This window comes from Sitophilus oryzae, unplaced genomic scaffold (assembly GCF_002938485.1).
Source record: "Sitophilus oryzae breed Bouriz unplaced genomic scaffold, Soryzae_2.0 scaffold_177_pilon_pilon, whole genome shotgun sequence".
NCBI lineage: Eukaryota > Metazoa > Arthropoda > Insecta > Coleoptera > Curculionidae > Sitophilus > Sitophilus oryzae.
In genome coordinates this window covers 4,567,976-4,590,809 of record NW_022146479.1, presented here as the reverse complement: position 1 = coordinate 4,590,809, position 22,834 = coordinate 4,567,976, and the positions used below count along the sequence as shown (strand labels likewise).

Here is a 22,834-nt window from a genome sequence, read left to right as displayed (position 1 = left end):
ACGGGCCATACATTTGGGTATTCCCAGGACTGGCTCTGGACCAAGATAGGATGCCGATGATCCCTGCCTAGCTAGCTCATCGGCTTTTTCGTTGCCTTGGATGCCGCCGTGGCCAGGCACCCAGAATAATTTAATTCTTAATTTTAAGGTACTTATTTTAGAGCTGGGCACATAAAAAAGAGTAGATCGGAGAAAAGTAATATTTCGAATGTTACCGATCATGCGGTAATATTACGTAATATTACCAAAATTACGGGTTATTACCGCGGTAATATTATTCTTTACGTCACTAGGGGTATATCTCCCCCCAGCACATCAGAAGCAACAAAAATTTAGAGAATTTAACGACTAGAATTTTTTTTTAGATTAGATAAGTCTGTTGAAACCGTTCATGTTCTGATTTCTGATACGGGGTGATTCAGGCTACAGAAAATGCTCTATGTTAGGTTTTTCATTTGTGAATTTCGTTTCAATTTTGTTACATAATATGGGGGCAATGGTAACGCACATATTGAAAATATTTTTGTCAACATACAGGGTTATTCAAACATATTTTGAAACCAAAGTTGTATATTTTTAAATGGAATAATTATTATTTTTTTAACTCGGTGTGGATTTGCCCCTAAATTTCCGTTACAAAAACACCATTTATCATATACTATACGCGAGTGGTTTTTGAAATATAACCATTTTTAAACTAAAATTACTGCTTATATAAAGCCGTCCTAAAATTCTAAATATCAAGAATTTTATTTTTTTCTTCAACAGGAAGTACTGTATAACAATCTCTCTTAAAATTCGGTCTGCCATAATTTGCAATCTTGTTTGATATCTACAGGGAGAGTCAAAACTAGGTGTTTTGATTCTCGATTGTTAAATATCGATTTTAGGTATATTAAGTACTTAATAAAACAAAAAGATTAAACAAAACCTCGTTCGATTATAATACCGTATGATCGAAAAAAAAATGGCGTCCAATTGGCTGGGAAATGACGATCGATGACATTTCCCATATAAATTTACATATAAAATGACAGCGATCTTCATTTCCCAGCCAACTGGACGCCGTTGGTTTGGTGGTTAATTTAAAAAAAAAACTTAAAACTTTATCATACCCTTTTTTGTGATACCCTATATATAACAAAATATTTTTAGGATACGCATCCTTATAAACCATGCAACATAATTATGGTATAAAACTTTTCTCATATTTCCGACGACAACGACGATATTGGGCTTTCTCGCACTAATGGGCCACCCTGTGTATAAAAATAAAGCGTTTTTGATCATATCTTTATGTTTGTACTTGGGTGAAATATAATTAATAAAAAATTCATTCATAATACAGTAATTTATAATGTTTTTTTGTTGATACTTTTAAAAATGTCGTAAATAATATAAAATTATAAAATAATAATAGTACATTTTGTGGGTATTGTAGATATGCATGTTTTATGGAACTTTGTTGGAATATGGAATTACAATTTCAATATTATTTAGACATTGTTTCAAGGGAACCGGATTATTTTATTAAAAATTACGCCAAGATAGCAGATCGAATATGCTAAGTTTTTCGATAAAGATATCAACGGCAAATAATTTGATGATGGAAAAATTTAATTATTACGTACTTTTAACAGAAATATTAATTATTTATATTAACTTTATATAAGAAGTTACCATGAGATATTTTAATTTATTATATGTAAAATTGACTTTTGAGCTTTTCTATAATTAATAATTATAAAATATTTCTAAACGTAACTTAGATTAAAGTGAAGATTTTATAATAAACGTTTGTTAAATTGATAAATATTTTTGTTATAACAACATTCATTAATTATTCACGGTTGGACATCTGGGGGCACTTTATATTATTCATTTTTATGAATATTTTTTACATTCTATGGATTTGATGGGATTGAATATTTTAAGAATAATATCAAATTTAAGTTTCTGATACCTATCATTTCTTTCTCAAGGCACAGCAAAGAAAATAACTATGCTATAATATCATTATCATCATCATATAGCAACTTAGGCCGAGTTGGAAACTAGGCTGATGATGAGTTATGATAACATACTATCGTGTAGGTCGATTTTTTTCGATTTTTATTTATGTTAATTTTCTCTGTTGGTTTATATACATTTATATTGAAAATAGTAAATAAAAATTAAAAAAAAAAGGTTGAAACGACAGTACGTCAAAGAACAGAAAATGAGTTGTTGCCGGCGATAAAAATCTGGAAAAGGCTTTATTTTCCAACGATTTATTTAATGGAATATCCTTGAAACGTGAAGTTTCAAAGTCACTGCAGCTTGAAACTGCAAGTGACGTCAAGACGCGTGGCGTGTTGGAGTTAACAATAAAATATAGCTGGAAGGAAGGAAACATACGATTCTGGATGGAAAATTTGCATTTCCACTGGAGTTTTGAACGCCTCACGCCTGATTTTGTTGCTATTTTAGCACAAACTTCCGAAGCCATTAACTCATATGCTTAAATAGACTGTTAGATTAACTGGAGAAAAGTTATTTTAGTTTTCCATCTTTAGAAGATTTCCATCCTCGTTTTACGCGGCATATTTTTACGCGGTTTACTTACACGCGGTTTTATTAATTCCATATTAGATAGAAAAGGTTTATACAGTTCATACCAAATAAACTTTTAGTCACGTGATTAAGCTTGACCGGCACAGCGTTGCCTACTTTTATATATTTTCTTTTAATCAAAATATTTTAGGAAACAAAAATATATTAATTATAAATTTATAAACAGTTATTATTTACATCAACAAAAGTCACCTTCTTAACAGCACTTAAGGGACATAAAGGGCCATTACTACCGCTTTCCCGTTCAAAATATTATAATAAAGTTGCGATGAGTTTTTTACGGCTATTAAGCTAATTTTGTAACCTAACCACTTCGCACTAAAAGAGGTTCTAAAAAGAACAATGTTCGACTGTATGGTCTGCTAGTAAACATTTTCAAGCTTAAAGTATCACAACACTATTTATTTAAACCAAAAACTCGTAATACAAAACTAAAATGTCAAAACGAATGACAATGTCAGGAAATAAAGAAATAAGTGTGGCAACTTGACATTTATCTTACAGCAGAGCTACCACTTGAATCCCCAGTGCGAAATTTAAATTCCAGTTAGTCAGCACGGCGCCGAATATGTCCATGGTTGGTAACAATGAATTTAAAAGTCGCGCCTTCGATTATGTAACTAAAAGTTTAATTCGAATGAAATACAGGGTGGCCCATCGAAAACGTTCCGCAAGGCATAACGGCCAGGGTAATTTTTTTCAGAAAATTTATAAACACGTCAATTTTGTTTGTGAGGGGGACAACTTTTGCCCCAAAAATTATTGCAAAATCTTCAACCCTCTAAGCGGAGGTGTCATCCCCCGATTTTTTTCAAATGGGAAGGGGCGTCAAGGGGTACCGCAATGAAAAGGGCTTTCTATTCTCTATACTCTCCTGCTACGTTTTTGAAGATCGGTCGAGTCGTTGGGAAAATATGAAGGATTGAAATTTGAAAAGTTTTTTAAACATTTATCAGAGTAAATGATAAGGATAAATTCCTTCGACCAATTTGCTGTTTTTTCTTATTATTTCTAGATGTTAGCAATCGGGTTGCGCAGATATTCAATGAACGCCATCCTGACAAACACCTTTATTGCAAAATTGTTCGCCAGTTAGTAGCAAAATTTCGCGAAACTGGTTCCGTTATGAATAAAAAGAGGCAGAGGGAAAATCCTGTAGTAAATGAAGCTATGGAGGTATTCGTATTGGGCCAAGTTGCCATGGACAGTATTCTGAGTACAAGAAAATTAGCCAATAAGACCGGCGGGAATCGTGCAAGTTTCCAAAGGATATTAAAAAAACACAAGTTCCACCCGTACAAAATTCAGTTGGTACAAGAACTCAACGAAGACGATTTTGATCGTTGCTTGCAATTTTGTGAAACTATGAGTGAACGAGTGGCGAATGATAATAATTTCCTATTTAATGTGTGTTTTTCGGATGAGTGTACTTTTTTTTTGAACGGTGTAGTTAATCGGCACAACTGTCGGTACTGGGCTGAGGACAACCCCAGGGTTTCACGAGGTGCAAACACAAAACCCTCAGAAATTGAACGTGTGGGCTGGTATTTTTGGAAATTCTATTGTAGGTCAGTTTAACGATATTGAGAAGAACTTCAACGTACAAGTCACAGAACAGCTATCTAGCAACTACCGCACCTGATCGTCCAACGTTGTGGCAAGGGAAAAAATGCGTAAACATCTAGAAATAATAAGAAAAAACAGCAAATTGGTCGAACTTATCCTTAATTATCATTTACGCTGATAAATGCTTAAATAAACTTTTCAAATTTCAATCCTTCATATTTTCTCAATGACTCGACCGATTTGCAAAAACGAAGCGGGGAAATATAGAGAAAAGAAAGCTCTTTTCATTGCGGCGCCACTTGCCCCTCTCTCCATTTGAAAAAAGTTGGGGGGATGACACCCCCCTTATAGGGTTGAATATTTTGCAATCATTTTTGGGGCAAAAGTTGTCCCCATCACAAACAAAATTGACGTGTTTTTGGATTTTTTGAAGAAATAAATACCCTGGCCGTTATGCCTTGCGGAACGTTTTCGATGGGCCACCCTGTATATGTATGTAACTCAATACAAGACAAATTAACAAATTGTAGAGTTATAACATACGATGAGAAACGGCCATATAGGTATTGGTTACTTATGGCCAGAAATTGGCCTATACGCAGGTGCCTAATATCAGAGATTAAATTAAAGAAATTAAATAGGAAAGTCGTTGCCTGAAAAGGGATTTAATAATGTTCATGAGGAAGATGTAATGACCTAAGTCACCGAAGAAGAATTCAAAGAATTGGAAGTTAAGACTGAAACTCAAGAAGGAAATACAGATGTAATACTGGCACCACACTGAAAACTTGACACAAATGTCTTACCATAGCACATGACACATCTTTGACAATTGAAGAAAGACTCAGCCCAATGTACCCTAGGTCCATGCTAAATCAAAGTCGAGTTTTTTTCACAATATTTTGAAGTAATCACTTGTCATCTTGTCAATCAAATTTTAAATAATTCCTGCTATGCGTTCCAGTTGTACCAACTTATTTCTTTGTAAAGTAAAATAAACTACTTTGAAATTAAAATGACAGACACATCTATCACTGTCAAGGATCTTCTCGTTGGACAGACTATATATTGGGGTAATTGTAACATTATTTTTTGGAGGACTTAACAAATCTACTGCTTTAAAGTTAAGGATTGAGTGTAGATAATTAACGGTAATGGCCATTCTGGCACATTTAAGCTCGTGCTGTTGCACCTGCGTCTGTTTGAGCGAACATCAAAGCGCCATTTTCTTTGTTTTGAGTGCACGATCGACGGAGCAGTGAAATTCAAGCCAACCACAGCGACAAGACGCGTCTAGTCCATCCGAAATCAAAACAACGTCGTGCAGTGTTGCCAATTTTTGGTGATATTAATTTTTATCAAAGAAAAAACGATAGCCACAGAGCGAGGAAACGTTAAAGGATGGTTCGTTTTCAAATAAAGATCGATTCTTTTTGGTAGCATTTGAACCTCGGTATCAATAATAATTCATATTTTATGAAGATTTTAACACCTTATACATTTTTTAAAATAAGCCATTTCTGACTCTATTGTGAATATTTTCTTAAAATAGGATTTTGATTTTTTTTATATTCTAGTTTAAATGTCTCACAAATTCTTTGGCTTCGTATTCAAACTCTTCCTAAAGGTAAATCGAATATACATTATATATAGTAAAATTGGCAACAAGGGCGTCGTTATTTTTTGGCACGTGAACGCCTCATCACAAAAAGCAAAAGCCTTCGACGTCGCGACCTCCAGCATCTATTAGTTTCGACGTTGCCAGATTTATATTTCCCTACTAATGGTGTAAATAAATAAAAAAGTAATACTCTACTTAACTTTTTAACGACCTGGAAAATAGCAACATTGTTAGTAAATTATCTTCTTTTCATTGAAGGATAACACTTATTTAATTCATTTCTGCATGTTACCCTAAACTTGTGACGCAAATACTATTTAACATAAAATTTTCATTTAAAAGATGAAAATAATTATCCTTTTTTGCTTCTAATAAGTTCGTTATCATTTATTTAATAGGCAGTACTATAGAGTTGTCTTATTACACAAGTTTTATATGTGTATTGTAAATTAACTATAATTTTTCACGTGATATATTTTTTATTTATTATTACATTTTTTGTTTTGGTTTTTGCTTTTAGAATTCATTAATAATGTATAACATTTATGCTATATCTAATATAACAATATCAATATATCAAAACAGTACCTTGATATTTTTATATCATATTTTGCATTAATTATTTGTAGCACGCTCAAGAAACAGATTAGAAAAATTAGAATTTGTATCTATCTATTTTTAGCTTAAGATTTCTAAAAACAAATTGTAATTTCTCACTCTATATTTTACGTTATAATATTAGCATAAGAGTTTTAGTATAATGTATCTTTTGCATATCTAATTACAAGATTCTATTCCATAGTAATAAATGCAGTTGAATTTTAAATGTGCTCTATAAATTATATACATACTATAAATAAACTTCGTAAGGTTAATATATACAAATAATATTTCTGATATAGGGCTTGTATGACTCTTGAAGGAAACATATATTTTTAAATATGGGAATAGTTACGTCTGTTATGTTTCTAAGCAAAAAAATATATTTAAATTGTGTATTTGGATTTTCCCTATTAACCTTGGCATATCTGTTTATTGTATATTGTAACAAAATGCATAGATAACAAAAAGTTCAACTAGGTATTCATCTTTGTTGAAATTTCTATGGGATTATTATCTTAGAAAAAATACATCAACTGTAAACTACATATATAAGTTAAAACACTCTGATATTGCAAAACACCTATTACAATAGGCGTAGAATAAAATATTTCGTTTTTATAGAAATTATTAATATTTTTATATTTTATTGTCTTTTAATAACTCACTTTCGCGATATGTTATATTATTTCTACGCCTACTGGGAGTTTTTTTATTTGATGAGTATTTAAACTATAAAGGCCTAACTAAAGTTGTTTGTTTTTATATTATTTTTATTAATTTCAGGATCTAACAGTTTTTCTATCGTTTATACCAGGCAGAGGATAACACCATTTTTGGTAAGACATATTTTGTGCACTAATAAATTTTATTTAATTATGGCATATGAGATTTTTTAGCATAAAAATTAAGACAAAATTTGTCTATATGGTTTGTTTTGCAAATCAGGTTATTTTAGTGAAGAGCTTTAATTCTTATTTAAATTAAAATGGGCCTCTATCTTGTATATTTATACATTATTGATCGTTTATCAGAGTAAACATGATATACGAACATGTAAGTAAGTGTTCTAAAGATAATAATTTTAATTGGCTGTTAAAACATTTATGTATGGAAATATTTACTTATATCTCAAGATAATTTAAAAGAATCTACATACAAAAACAACAAAAATATGATTAAAATTAATTTTGTATATTGTCCTAATACAGTTAGATGCTGTCAGAAGAAAAAAGAGACACTGATAATTTTTTAGGAAGAAAATATCAAAATGTCTTTTAAATTTAATATAATCTTTCTCTCATAATGAAAAAATTACCGCGACTATTGACATGTTACAGAATAAAGGGGTTTCATTAGGTTTCAATTACATTTAACGTTTTATTTGCTTCCGGCCTTTTATATTATATTTGTTACTTAATTAAATTTTGTGGCTAAGTTAAAAAAAATTATAAAGTATATTACATGATTATATTCAATAATTATAAATTAGAAATTTAACTAAAATTGAATCAGTGATACTATCTTTACAAAAACTACAGTAAATTATTAACAAATTGAACTTAAATTTTTGGAGAAAATATAGCCTAAACGTCAAAGTTGAAAAATATATAACATGAAGTCATATTGGGTCAACACACGTTTGTTATGCTTTATAAATCGACGAATAAATTGTGCAAATCTACTATAACAATATTTTGCCTTCGTCGATAGCAGAGGGAAAAAGTCTAATTAAAAAGAGAAAGACGCGGCAACGCGGCTGTCGCAGTGAAGTGAGGTCGTGTTGGTAACCCGACGCAGCCTGGCAGAGCCGCCGCTCCTTAAAAGGTATGGACGGCGGCTGCCTGGCTTAAGCCAGATCTAGGCTTGCGGTGACAGCCCCCGGCGCAGCCTCCTCTCAGCTTGGTCCGCGCCGTTGCCACACTAAACCAAGTTTATCCAACCTACGATATCTTTCCTTCGAGGTATTATTGCCAAAAGTTGGAAATTTTTTAGGATTCAAAAAAAATGTACTGTTTCTCACTAGATTACTTGTGCGAGGAATGCATGTAGAGAAAATTACACAAATCGTCCCCTACAAATCTCACGTACTGCGTAATTGCATTTTAGTAAATTTCTTAGAAGAACAAAAAAGTACCTGTAATAAAATTGTATTTTTTTAATCCAAATACTATCATTGTTTTGATACCGTGATAGATACAGTTACAGCACTTCATGAGATAAAACTTGCGCCTGTAGGGAAATGAAGATGAAGATACGTGAGATAAGAATGTACAACTTTGAAAAACCTCACTGTAGTATTGTGCAATAAAAAGGATTGGAAGAGAGAAAGGTTTGCACAACAAGAGCAGGTACAAGACCATACCATAACGTGGTATACTGATTCTTCCTGCTTTGTTCTGCTTTGGTTCTTCCAAAACCAAAGTGAAGAAATACTCCCAACGAATGGGCACCCACTCCAGCGTCCTTCAGGCAGAAATCTACGCTACCGAAAGATGAGTACCTACAGCTTATCTTAGATAGGAACTATCGGAAGCAAGAAATAACCATCTTATTCGATAGTCAAGCAGCATTAAAAGCGATCAACTCAGTAAACATCAATTCGAAGTTGGTAAAAGAATGCCTAGAGAAGCTAAACATATTAGGCAAAGATAATAAAGTCATCCTGCTCTGGGCACGCACCAAGGGATAGAAGGCAATGAAAAAGCAAACGATCTATAGCTAGAAAAGGAGCAGACACTCCACTAACACGACCAAAACCATTCTGCTTCCCAAGTGAAAACCAACTTAAAACGGAACTCAAGAACCAGGAAGATTCAATCCATAACCTGGAATGGGAATCCTCCAATGGTCCAAGACACTCGAAGACATTTCTCAGAACTTACGACCGAAGAAAATCAAAGATTTTCCTTGATTTAAGTAATTAATTAACAGACTTCGGGTTGTCATGGTTTTTTTAACAGGACACTGTCTCTTCAACGAACAGCTCAGTAGGTTGAAGAAATAACGGCGAATGCAGATTCTGCGAGGAAAATTGAGAAACAGCAGAGCACCTCGTCACTGAGTGCGTCGTGCGTCAATACGACGACCATTCATGCCATGAACTTTGGTATGACTGATATCAGTGATGGAGAACTAACCTCTGTAAAACCGTCTCAGATACTGATTTTTATCAGACTGGGACTGTATGATGAGTTATAACTCAAGAAACGGGTACATAATAGATCTGTAAGGTCGATGGTTACTTGTATTGCTAATTTACTTAATAAACAATACAAAAATATGTAAACAGGAGAAAAAACTCGCTGTTCTTAATTTTACCTCATTAGATACCAAATTATTATTCATATATCACTTTATTTAATGACAATATAATGACATAGCCCATAACATTTCTAGTTTTCAAAAATGTTGGCTACTAAACACAAAGATTGCAAAAGATTTTGTATTTTGCTATAAAACTAGAAAGAGTAAGATGTGCCTCACAAGATGTGCTCGTATTTAAGGAAAATCCTAACGGTAGCTATTAAGTGTTAAGGTGAGTTAAAAAATGCTTTTGAGATCATCTTGTGAATATTTTTTGTGTGAGAAACTATTTATTTTGCGTATGTGGATTTGTAGTGTCAGTTTAGGGATTAAAAACCCGTGTTCCGTATGGTTAAATTGATTTTTGTTGTTTTAACAAGATGAATGTACTTTTAAATGTTGCACAATATTATAATATAATATTATTATAACATTGTGCTAATGGATATGGAGCTTAAAATATAGAGTACACACATTTATACTTTTTTTTATTTTTTTTTGTGGTTCTATTATTAAGAGTATCTAATAAAACATTTACTGCTCTATAGAAACACTTTCACACAATCTTTGATTTATTTTTGTCCAGCTGTACTAAATATCCAAAAATATTCCTGTTTAGTTGACCTACACCAATTATTTTCTTGTTATCTATTATAGATCCTTTTTTTTACTGTTTTCTAAATAATTTGTGCCTCCTAGTGGTATTATTATCTCTTTATTTTATTGATAGTGTCAGTTTAGGGTTACTTAAGTTAGCACTTAATATTCCAAAATTTACTCTTTGGATTAAGTTTTCTTGTTTTGGTGGAAAGTATAAAATTGGGCCTTATTAAATTTGTGTTATCTTCTCATCTATTTTATGGATATTATGTAAAAAATTAATTTGTAAAAGAGGATTTTATGAGTTGATCGTAGTGTAAAATTTGAATTTAGCGTTCTGGTCTCGTGCGTCAGCAAAACCTCAGTAAATATTGAAAAGAATGCGCACCTTTCCTGAATGCCGGGCGAATTAATTATCTTCCTGAGTGAGTGCGTGTGTCCCAAATCACATCTCAACTAGAAAAAAAAGGCGTCCAGCCTGTCGCATGTGTTCACCGCCATCAAAATCATTGGGTTAAACCCGATAGTGCTTCTTACAGGGTTGGACCCTTTTTATTTATTATTTTTTTTAATAAAAATTTTACCAATTTTTTGTATTCTTTATTCATTGGTATGTACGGACTAACGGAGATATTTATGAGATGAAATCTCTAGTCTGATGTCAGAGCTTGTCCTACTTCTGAATACTCTCTTTTTATTTGAATTTTGATGAAATGGATATTTTTAAAATATTCTTGTTGAATTCTTTTATAACTAATTTCTTTATATATTTATTCCTTGAGTTGAAATAAACATTTTCAATATTTCCAGACCCCGATTTTGTCGTACACATATTTGCAATCGTGATTGCGAATTGCACAGTGATTACGGATTTACTCAAAACTTTATAAAAGACACGTCTCAACACGAAATAGATGTCATGATGCAGAAAGCAGAAACGGCTCTAAAATAAGATTCTTCGCGAACTATTAAATTGATATCAGTTTGCAGTAAAAGATCTGAATAAGAATTCGTGCGTTACATATTGGATTTAATACAGCAACATCTGCATTTGAAACAAACCGTACTTTAAAATGTGAATGTATTTTCTAGTCAAATGGAATTTTGCTTTGAAAGAGCATTTTTGAACTGAAATAATTTCTTAGCAACAAAGTAAATGGGGAAAAGCTCCTTAAATTCAGACACACAGGGTGACTCAAGCTTCCGAAAAAGCTCTATATTCTATATTAGGTTTTTGGTTTGTGATTTTTATTTCAATATTTTTGAAACGTAATATGAGGGCAGTGGTACAAAAAAATATGTACAGGGTGGTCGAAATTGGTCTGTTTTAATAGGGAAAACCTATTTCCTGACTAGATAGAGCAAAACCGACGTAGATGTCATGGGCTCGATTTCTGAGACACGTTTAATGGCATAAACCGCCTGTTGATATTTTCACTGCCAACTGAGATACGGGGTCTTTTTGATTTTTTCAACATTTTGAAAATTGCCCATAACTTTTTTATTTCGCGGAATAATAAAATTCTGTAAAGACGTTCTTAAGGCACTTTTTTAAGCACAATCCAGTGGCGTAGTGAGTTTTTTTCTATGCTTGCTCTTTTTGTCAGAAATAATAAAAAATATAATTTTTAAATGAAAATCATAGTTGGCTATGAACTTAAAAAAATGCTGACGTTTAACCATTTCGAACGATATAAAGTTATGGGTACCTATTTCTAAGAATGAGAGTAATATTAGGTTTTTTATTTTTGTATCGAAGTGTGCCTTGATTTTGTGTTGATCTAGTTGTCTAATTATTTTTTATCGCAATTTAATATTCTATATTATTATTTATCTGCATAATTAGAGACTTTTGAAAAGGTAAATTAACATTCTATATTAGTTTTAGTAATTACAATTGAAATTGATACAATAAACAAAGAACAAAGCTAAAAAACGTATTTTTTGAGTGACGAATATAGTTTTCTAAAAAAAATCATCATCTAAGATGTTCAAACTGAGCACCTCCTTGTTGAATTCATAATAAACATCTTTTGCGCACAGAGTTACAGCGATTTATTAGGCGAACTGGTGTAAGTCCAAAAGCTTGCCTAGTAGCTTTTCGCTGCAATTCTTCTCTCGTCCCAATGGTTCTTCCCTTATAGATAAGGTCTTTTAATTTTCCCCATAAAAAATTAGAAAGAAGTAAGTTAAATCACAGGACCTAGCAGGCCAAGATATGGGGTCCCTTGTTCCAATCCAATTCTCTCTAAATTCTCTATTAATGGCGTTTTAATTGCAATTGGTAAAACTAATATAGAATGTTGATTTATCTTTTCAAAAGTCTTTAATTTTGCAGATAAAAAATAATATAGAATATGAAATTGCGATAAAAAATAATTAGGCAACTAGGTCAACACAAAATCAAGGCCCGCTTCGATACAAAGATAAAAACCCTAATATTTCTCTCATTGTTAGAAATAAATACCCATAACTTTATATCGTTGCAAAGGGTTAAACATCAGCATTTTTTTAAGTTCATAGCCAACTATGATTTTCATTTAAATAATTATATTTTTTATTATTTCTGACAAAAAGAGTAAGTATAGAAAAAGACTGACTACGCCACTGGATTGTGCTTAAAAAAGTGCTTAAAAATAAGTTTTATTATTCCGCGAATTAAAAAAGTTATGGGCAATTTTCAAAATAGTAAAAAAATCAAAAAGACCCCGTATCTCAGTTGGCAGTAAAAATATCAACAAGCGGTTTATGCCATTAAACGTGTCTCAGAAATCGAGCCCATGACATCTACGTTGGTTTTGCTCTATCTAGTCAGGAAATAGGTTTTCCCTGTTAAAACAGACCAATTTTGACCACCCTGTACACATGTAGCAAGTATATTCATGCGTTATTATGATAAAGAGATAACAATAATATTTGTTGGGGAACAATAAAACTCAATATTTCGTTAAAAATTTAACGTATAAATTATGTATTAAACATATTATTTGATTAAAACCAAAAATGGAGTTGGAGTTTGGAGCAGAATATACAGCTTTGGTTTCAAAAAATATGTTTGAATCACTGTAAAAAAATTAAACAAAAATCACAAACCAAAAACCTAATAGACAGCTTTTTCTGAAGCCTGGGTCACCCTGTATTCTTCTGTTTCCTATATTTGTTTAATCGTTTAAATTAACTTTGATTTTGTGAACTTTGAATTTGCTGGTATACAGGGTGTCCCAGAAATAAGTGCAAGTATTTTAAGGGGTGGTAGATCTCGATAAGAGAAACATATTTTCTCTAAAACGATAATTTCAAATAAGTCCAAAATAACGGAGTTATTTTACTTTGAAAATTTCCAAAAAAATGATTTTTTTGCTAAAATTTTGAGAACCACTGGATCTTTTTTGGATTTTCTTTCTGATCAATTTAATCTACGACCTATGTTGCCATATTAGCAAGAAATTATTTTTTTTAGTAAAAACTAAAAAAAATCCAAAATTTTCAAAATTTCGAATTTTCCAAAAAAAAATTTCGCGAAAAAAACCTCACCTGCATGTTTCTGGGGTTGAACTATACTGCCAGTTAAAATACTTGCACTTATTTTTGTGACACCCTGTATAAAACTAAGGAGAAAATCATAGGGGTGGCTATTATGGTAGCAATTTTGAAATTCGAATCAGGAAAGACTTCTTTTAAAAAAAATAAATCTAGTGCGGACCTGGCTTGGTTAAGTTACCTCCTTGATCGCATGTGCTCTCAAAAATATCGCAGGCTGCGTCTTGGCATATGGCGGAGGCTTTTCCGCCAGATCCCGAAAGGTGAGTAACCATTAAAGACACTGTTGCCGTTATCACAACTCTTCATCCAAATCACGGCCAATGACTCTACCTTGCCACAGCTTGGATAGCGTCCATTAAATTATGATATTTATTAATTACTCCGCTATCAAGAACTACCTACTCCGATGCTTCCTGTAAACTTAATATTAACATAATCTCAACAGGATTTAGCCGTTTTATTTTGTGCTTATTCAAATTATATAAGCTTATTGAAATATTAAAAAAAAAATTAGTTTTCTAGTTAATGTTAACTTGAAATATGCATGCTCCATCAACATATTTTCTCTGTTTTTCTATCCAAATAAAATCCTGGCTTATTTTTATTGTTCTCATTAAGATATTTGAACTTTAATGTTAATTTCTTGGCATCATTCCAGATTACTTCTTAAGTTCGAAGTTTAAAATGTTGCCGAGGTTTTTAGTAACATATATTTTAATGGTACCTAATTAATAAAATAACGCTAATAAGTCTACAAGAATTACCATATTGCATTTTGTTTTTATTTAAAAATTGACTTTTTATGGGAGTTTTTTTTTACCCAACCAAAAAGTATTCTTAATTTGAAGGATTTGAGAAAAAAATTAATTTATTTTGATTCGGAAAGGAGATTTATTTAAAAAACAACATTTTGATATTGTCTGATTGCTTTAATTTGCAACTTAAATAGCTGATATGAAAGCAGATAGAATTAAAATTAAAAAAAATAAAATCGGAGAATTTCAAAGTCAGTTAATTTGAATTTCGTATTTGCCTGACAGACTGGATTGACATTCTTGTCGTCAGTTTAATTTTTAAAGGAATATTTTTTTTGTTAAAAATTAAACCAACACTGTAGTGACCACTAAAACTGAAGTTCGTGGTTTTGCTTTAATAGTTGTGGTAAATATTTGATAATAATATCATTTCTAGGTTTGATGTAATAAAATGAAGCATTGTTAAGAGCTATTTAAACAAAATTTTAGAACAAAGTTAAATATATATGCCATTTGAGATTATATACGTATACTAATAAGTAATTTGATTGTTATTTTCGGTATTCCAGATGTTAACTAAATTCCTCTTTCAGAAAATAAAACTTTCCAATAAGTGACCAAAATAGAAATGTATCATTATTGTTAAGTGATGATTTAATCTGAAGACCACATCGATAATTTTTTCTTATCCACTATATCCTTTGAAATCTTTTTGTTATTCTAAACGTACCTCGCTCCACAGATAATTCTTAAGCTAACTCGAGGTAGCACAAATATCTGTGGATGTGTATTCTTTCAATCTCCAAGTTTCTTTCAATCTCTTTCAAGTGTTTTGCTTTTTTTTTGTCTTCCTTTTCAAGTAACCGCCATGACTGTACCAAATGATTTAAGATTTTTTCAGATGAGTTCCATTTTAAGGTACATTCAGGCTGAGAGCGTCGACCGTCGCGTCGCGTTTGCGTCGTGTCCGCGTCTGGAAATGGAATCAATTCACTTAACTTAAATTAGACCGTTCAGGCAGACAGCGTCGCGTTTGGCGTTACGCTAGCGTCCGCTGAGTGTCGGGGTTCGAGTTCAATGGGGCGGACGCGACGCAAACGCGACGCGACGCTCCACGCTCTCAGCCTGTATGTACCTTTAGACTTGAAGATGAAGGAATTGTACCTGAATACCTTCCATATGCAATTATATTCTTCTGTTAATTTCCAAAAGTAGAATAGTAGACGAGAGTTATGTATCAATTTATCCTTGTATATATGTATGTACAACAGTGCTTTGACCTTTCCCGAATTCAGCTACCACTTGAGTAAAAAGTTGTGTGTTTTATTATTGCCAGTTTATTGTACATGATCTTCATTTTATTTACGTCCATCCTTAAAACATATTTATTGATTCTTGTAAGCTTTCAGGCTGTCATATCTGACTTAGGAAATAGTGATTTAATAAAAAAACATGTCCAAGACAGTTCAAACTTGTCAATCATTTCTAAAACAAAACCCAGGAGACGAAGTGATGAAAACATGATATATTACCTGAAAATAATGACTGTCGGTTTTATTATTTTGCTTCTATTTGTTTCTGTTTCCTTATCTTTCACTTTCAGGTTCCTCTGTAAAAGTTCCTTGCACGCTTGTTAAAAACCAGCCAGACAATATGGCTCGCTTCCAGAACTATAATATAATTGCGGAAATAAAATAGCCTAATGTATTTAGCAGTATATATACCGTATGCACGCATTTTATTTGAAGAATTTTGGGTTCAAAGCTAGTTTCTTATTATAGGGACACTAGGAGTAATTATCTGGGTAATATTAAGAGATGAGTGTAGGTTGTAGAATGTATGGGAGGGGAGTTAATCACCGATCACCGCGACCTTACAGGGCTATTATGTCCCCCTTTCTTGAGTTATAACTCATCATACGATCTCAGGGCTTTGACAAGCCATCAGTATCTCAGACGATTTTACAGAGGTTATTTCTTCATCTAGTCGTACCAAAGTTGATAGCATGAATGGTTGTCGTCTAAGGGCACCCAATGATGAGGTATTCTGGTTTTTCTCCATTTCTCCACAGAATCTGCATTTACCATTGTTTCTTAGCTTCATTGTACTGAGCTATTCGTTGAGGAGACAGTGCCCTGTAAAAAAACCCGTGAAAATCCGCAGATTGTTCTTACTTAAATCAAGGAAATTCTTTGATTTTTCTCGGTCGTAAGTTCTGAGAAATTTCTTCGAGTGCATCTTAGACCGTTAGAGGATTCCCATTCCACGTTATGGATGGAGTCTTCCAGGTTCTTGAGTTCCGCTTTAAGTTGGTTTCCACTCAGGAAGCAGAACGGTTTTGGTCCAGTTAGTTGAGTGTTCGCTACTTTTCTAGATAGATCGTTTGCTTTTCCATTGTCTTCTATCCCTGACCCAACCCAGAGGAGCCTAATTTGTTCAGCTTCTCTAGGCATTCCTTGACCAAATTGATAGTTCCTGTGTTTATCGATGAGTTCGTCAGGGTAACCCGAATTGTATAGTTTAATTTCGTGAGGACAACAAAAAGCAAGACCAAAAAATAAGGCGACGCTCTCGTAAAACGAAGGTAGTTATATATGTCACTGTTCGAGTTGGTTAGCGTGGTTATTTCGAGGGTGTTAATTCATTGGTAAATTCTAGGTTTAGCTCGCTTATCCTAGGTTTTAGCGCGCTTATCCTAGGTTTTACCGCGCATATCCTAGGTTTTACCGCGCATATCCTAGGTTTTACCGCGCTTATCCTAGGTTTTACCGCATTTCGGACATTTTCAGTAACATATATAATTACCAAAATAATATAATTTGAATGGAAATATCTAGATATAAATGAACGAATCTGTAATGGAATAATAAAATCGAAATATGGGTGATATCGAGATATGGGATAATATTAAGCATAAGAGGAATTTTTTGTTACTTTGTGAACTTTATAACATTTGATTTTATAATTTCATTGACGTTTTCCGGAATAGTATAATGATTTTCCTGGATCCGGGACAACTTACATAATATGTCTCACAACCCTAGTATAGATATAAAAAATAAATTCTATTACGTGTACTATTAACTATTGTTTCCGTTCAACACTGCAGCTTGAATGATTATATAAGACTAGTTGAAGCCTGGCGCATCCGCCACGACATCAGGAAAAAAAATCGTTTTATTTTTTTTAATTAAATGAAAAACAAAAAATCCGGCGACGACAGTTTTTAGAAGAGCCAATTAGCTATCTTTTAGTAAAAAAAGCAACTTTCTAGAGCAAGTCGTTACTTCAGTAGAGACGACACAGATAAACATTAACATTTTATATATGTAGATTATCAATTCATCATCATCATTTTCAGCTTATTCAACCATTTCCAGTTGTGGTGTAGCCTTTCCTCACATATTCAAATACTCTCTTTGTAGTTGGGCCTATTGCTGTCTATTGTTGGCTATGCGGGCCCGCTAAGTTATCCCTGCTAATTTCCTAATGGTATAGTCCCATCTCAAGTTCGGTCTTCCTCTAGGTCTCTTAATTCCTCGTGGGTACCATGCTGTAATTTTTGTGGTCCACCTGTTGTCCGTCCTTTTTGCCAGGTGGCCCATTGCCACTTGAGGGATTTGACTCTGTGGATAACATCTATTACCTGGGTCTTTTATCTCTCTTGGTTATTCCCAGTATATTTCGTCCTATTGAGCGTTGTGTGACCTGCAGTTTCTTTTTGACGTGGATTCTCAAGTATTCTTGTATAATGTTTTTTACAAGATTAAGAAATTACATATAGTTAAATATAAATATTAGGTACATATAAATAAAAATTTGCTAATAACTGGTTCATAGATGGCACGTTCTGGGTTTGATAAAGATATCTTTTTAAGATACTTATTAATATTCAGTTATGAAACCCCACGTTTTTTTGTATGATCGTCCTGATTGTTTCCTAGGCGTTTGACATTAACAAAGGTTTTATAGATTTTTTCCTTTTTCATTTAAAATATGTATAAAAAAGCCTCGTGAGGAGCACCGATCTAAACTTAGATATAGGCACGTGTGCAAGCACAGCATTTGGACCAGCAGTGTCTCAGATATTTCAACGTTGTCAGATCTGTAATCTGTGGATATCTTTGTATCTCAAATGTAAATTAATTACATTTCATTTGTATGAGGTGGTACATTAATAATTATAAAATGAAATTTCTATTTAATTTGATCTAAATGTTAACGAGGCAGTCAAATTTCTTATTTGAGCCTGATAAATTATTTTAAATTCATTGCTGTAAAAGGATTATTTATCTAATTAATAGTTTTATTTCGTGATAAGTACGTATAATCGCTGTGATCTTTAGTCACAACTGGTGATGAAATGTGAACATTCATCGAAACAAATACCTAATTTAGAAGGAAACTTGGCAAAAATCTAAACGATGTATACTTGGAATTAGGAAGAGGACAGAAAGCACAAGTAACAGACGTAATCTACAGAATTAAACAGCTCAAACTAATCTACAGAATTAAACACCTCACGACCTTACAGATCTATTGTTTCCTCTTTCTTGAGTTATAACTCATCATACAGTCTTAAGGCTTTGACAAAAGCTATCTGAGACGGTTTTACAAAGTTTAGTTTCAAGAGGAAGGTTCTCCTCCATCTCCGATATCAGTCGTACCAAAGCTCATGGCACGAATGATTGTCGTCTCAGCGCATACAGTGATGAGGTGTTTGGTGTTTCCCCATTTTCTCCATAGTATCTGCATCCGCCGTTGTTTCTCAGCTTCATTCTACTGAGGTATTCGTTAAGGAGACAGTGCCCTGTTAAATATGCCGTGACAATCCGAAGATTGTTCTTATTTAAATAAAGGAAAATCTTTGATTTTCCTCGGTCTTAAGTTCTGAGATATTTCTTCGAGTATCTTAGACCGTCAGAGGATTTCCATTCCAAATTATGGATGCAGTCTTGCAGGTCACCTAGCACGAAGGTCTGGTGAAAAATGACCCACAACAAGTATACTAAAGTAATTTAAGATGGAACTATGACATTATCAAAAAAGGATGATAAAAACAATCGTGGCATGAAAATAGTATTTCTGATTTTTTTATTTTCAACAAAAATTTACACTCAAAATGAAAATCTAAGGATATTTTTATGTATTAAGTAAATAGTAATAAGGAACATTCAATGTAGAAGTCTGTCATATAACTTTCGGATAAAGGCACCTGTATTTAGAGTATTGAGGGTGTTTTTTGAAATTTAACTTGTGTACGTAAAACCTAGTGCTGCTATTGTGAGACGTTTTTGAAGACACTAACTTTTAAACTAAAATAAATTGGATCCAATCAAATTATTTTAAGCTCCAAGAATATCTGGCGAAATTATGTACAGGCTTTTCACGTTGGATGCCTTGTATAATACTGTTTGTATATAGATAATACATATCTATTATTAATATAATTATCTCCATGAACATTTAAGTAATTAATTAATCAGGTGGTGTGATTATTTCATAATTGATTGGCATTAATATCCCATACAGTATCCCTGAAATCAATTATGTACCTAGAACAGACGTACGCACTAATCAATATAAATCGAATTATCGATTTCTATTGATCAATTTCACGGAGTAGACTTGGCAACGGCGCTTCCCGGAGATGATACCGTTGGCATGGTGTTGGGGGTCGCGCTTTCAAAACACAGGAACGGCTGGGATAAACGGGAGAGTTGGACGCCAGAGAGAAATGGAAAAGAAGAGCGTGAACGCGGGACAGGGAGGGGGGAGGGGGAGGCAGATGTGGCGTCATGACGGCTGCACTGTTGACTCACATACCCTGTTGCCAGGAAAATCTAATGTGTGTTTTTCTGTAAACGATAAAGTGTGCGCTAGCCTAAAGTTTACGCTTTAACATTTTTGCTATTTCCGTTTTGATGGTTTTCCTGATCGAGATTACGGCCATCTCGGTTATGCTTACGAAAATTACGTAACAACGTGCATGCGTGTGGTAGATTTCGAGCTTCAGTTTCCTATATGATTTGACTCTGTTTATATTAAGAAGTACTATATACACAACAACTTCTAGATGACTTCATGGTGTCAAGTGATGAATCAATTCACTTGAATTCAACTACTTGAAAGCATATTTCGAGTTTACACTTCTTATGTCAAAAATTTTCTTCTAGTTGATTCAAAATGGCGACAGTTCGTAAAGTCGTATTTCGAACTGTAAAAGAAGAATATGCAGGGGCGGATACAGGAATTTATTTTCGAGGGGCGGCAAATAAAAAATAATGTAGAATATACTTTTTAGGGCGCCATTTTTGATCCAAAACCCTAATATTTAACCCAATTTATAGACCTAAGGGGGGCCTGGGTCCCATGAGCCCCCCCTGTATCCGCCACTGAGAATATGGATCCGAAAATGGATTAGTTGCAGATCTCGGTACTTCTGGTGCAACTTAAAGAATTAATGTAAACCCATTTAATTTAAATTAATTTTTCTTAGAATAATTGCACCCAGAATTAAAAAACAAAACACATTAATGCGTAACGCTAGTGGTACTCGGCTTCAGCTAGAAATTACTCTTTTTAGCCTAATTTTGTTTTTCGGATTCTATGTGTTCCATATACACTCATACATATTTTTCATAAACATTAATAAACCACAGAATTTTCTTCTGACCACCTACTTGCCGCCGTTTGAAAAAAAAACAATTGAACGTCAAAAGTTAAACAATAGACAATATTTGCTATTTACTATACTTTCATCAAACAAAAAATTAATATTCTTTCATTACAGAAATACTTAATTAAAACCGTTTGATATAAAAATACATCGACACAGTTATCAGGCATCTGTAATTATTCAATTTTATCGATCTCTTTTAAATAATTTATGATTTCTTTCCACTCAAACCTATTTGGTTTTTGTCTTGCGTGTGTCAAATTTCTTTTTACCATAATACATAAAGTTCGTCTTCGATAATTTTCTTGCAGGTCAAAAATTTTCCTTTGGGCTCTAATACATATTTATTTTTTAGTAAATAGTTTTTTTTACACAACCTTGACACGGTTTTTTATAGAGGGGTTTATTTTTGACATCAAGATCATTTACCTTTGACAAGAATAAATCTGAGGTTCATTTATTTGTTTTTTTTTTCGGTTTGGTCTATTTTTGATACAGAACTGAGCAATACTCAGTTACTCTTTTTAAATAAATTTTCTTACGTACTCTTTATTAATTATTTTTCCTCTTCTATTTATAGCTGAAATATATAAAATTAGCTTCGGTGTTAAGTTCACTCTTATCAAATCTATTGAGTTTTAAATACTTAAGAAATGTCTAAAATTGGCAAATAAAAAAAGGTGACTGTAAAATCACGAGTGTTTTTAAGTGTTTTATAAAATACGTAATATTTTAAGAAAAAAATTGCTGTCAAGGACTTAATATTGCCACTGAATGATGTGGAAACTAGTAACCAATACCATAACATAAAATAAAACATTTGTTTTTTGTAAAATTTTATATGGGGTACCAAAATGCCACTAGAACTTTTTCAGTGGCTCAGTTAAATTTTGGCATTTTATTCATTATTCTAAACCTTTGCTGCCTAATAACGGTTAAAAAAGTAATGTATCGCCCACAAAACTCAATAGATTTTATAAATATCAGCGAAGTGGCTAATCTGAAAACGAGATAGCGCATTTTATGTGGGAGTTATTTATTTACGGATGGAAATATTCTATTAATAAAAAGACGACATTGACTATGAAATCTCTGTTTTATACAGGTTAAGATATCTTTGTATTTTTTTTAATTAACTAGGATAAAAACACATATATACAGTATGTGACTTAGAATAAAATATATTGTGATTTTACAATAAATTTTATTGTATATTTTTTATTATTTAATATTATTTTTGTATTTCTACTAATAGATTTTACAATAGATTGTTATAGTTAAAAGAAGAGAGAATTTTAGATTAAAGTTAGTTAGATCAAGGTATGTCGCAACCCAAAACATATAAACCATTTTATATGTTCAGGGTTACGAATTTTTTGGGGTGAACTGTATTTGTTAAAAAAGTTTACAAACGTAAGTAAAGCTACTAACCTAACCAACTAGTACGACTAGAAATGGTAGGCAATTATTAATATTTGGTTTTCCATTATTATTGAAGCATAAACAAACATATTTTATTGAAGCATAGAGCTAAAGTTTATATTATATTTG

The 22,834-nt window shown here is 32.5% G+C and overlaps 1 protein-coding gene across 15 annotated transcripts in view; it reads left to right on the top strand.

Moving 5' to 3' along the window:
* The window catches only part of LOC115882326 (myocyte-specific enhancer factor 2), a 104,027-nt gene that overhangs the window by 37,798 nt on the left and 43,395 nt on the right, over nucleotides 1-22,834 (top strand). For 11 of the 15 annotated variants that reach the window (XM_030900331.1, XM_030900340.1, XM_030900332.1 and 8 more), the window contains one exon: nucleotides 7,187-7,239. The exons of the other annotated variants lie outside the window; for them this stretch is intronic. The gene's annotated coding sequence lies outside the window, so the exon portion shown is untranslated. The remainder of the gene's footprint in view (nucleotides 1-7,186; nucleotides 7,240-22,834) is intronic. 15 annotated transcript variants of the gene reach the window in all.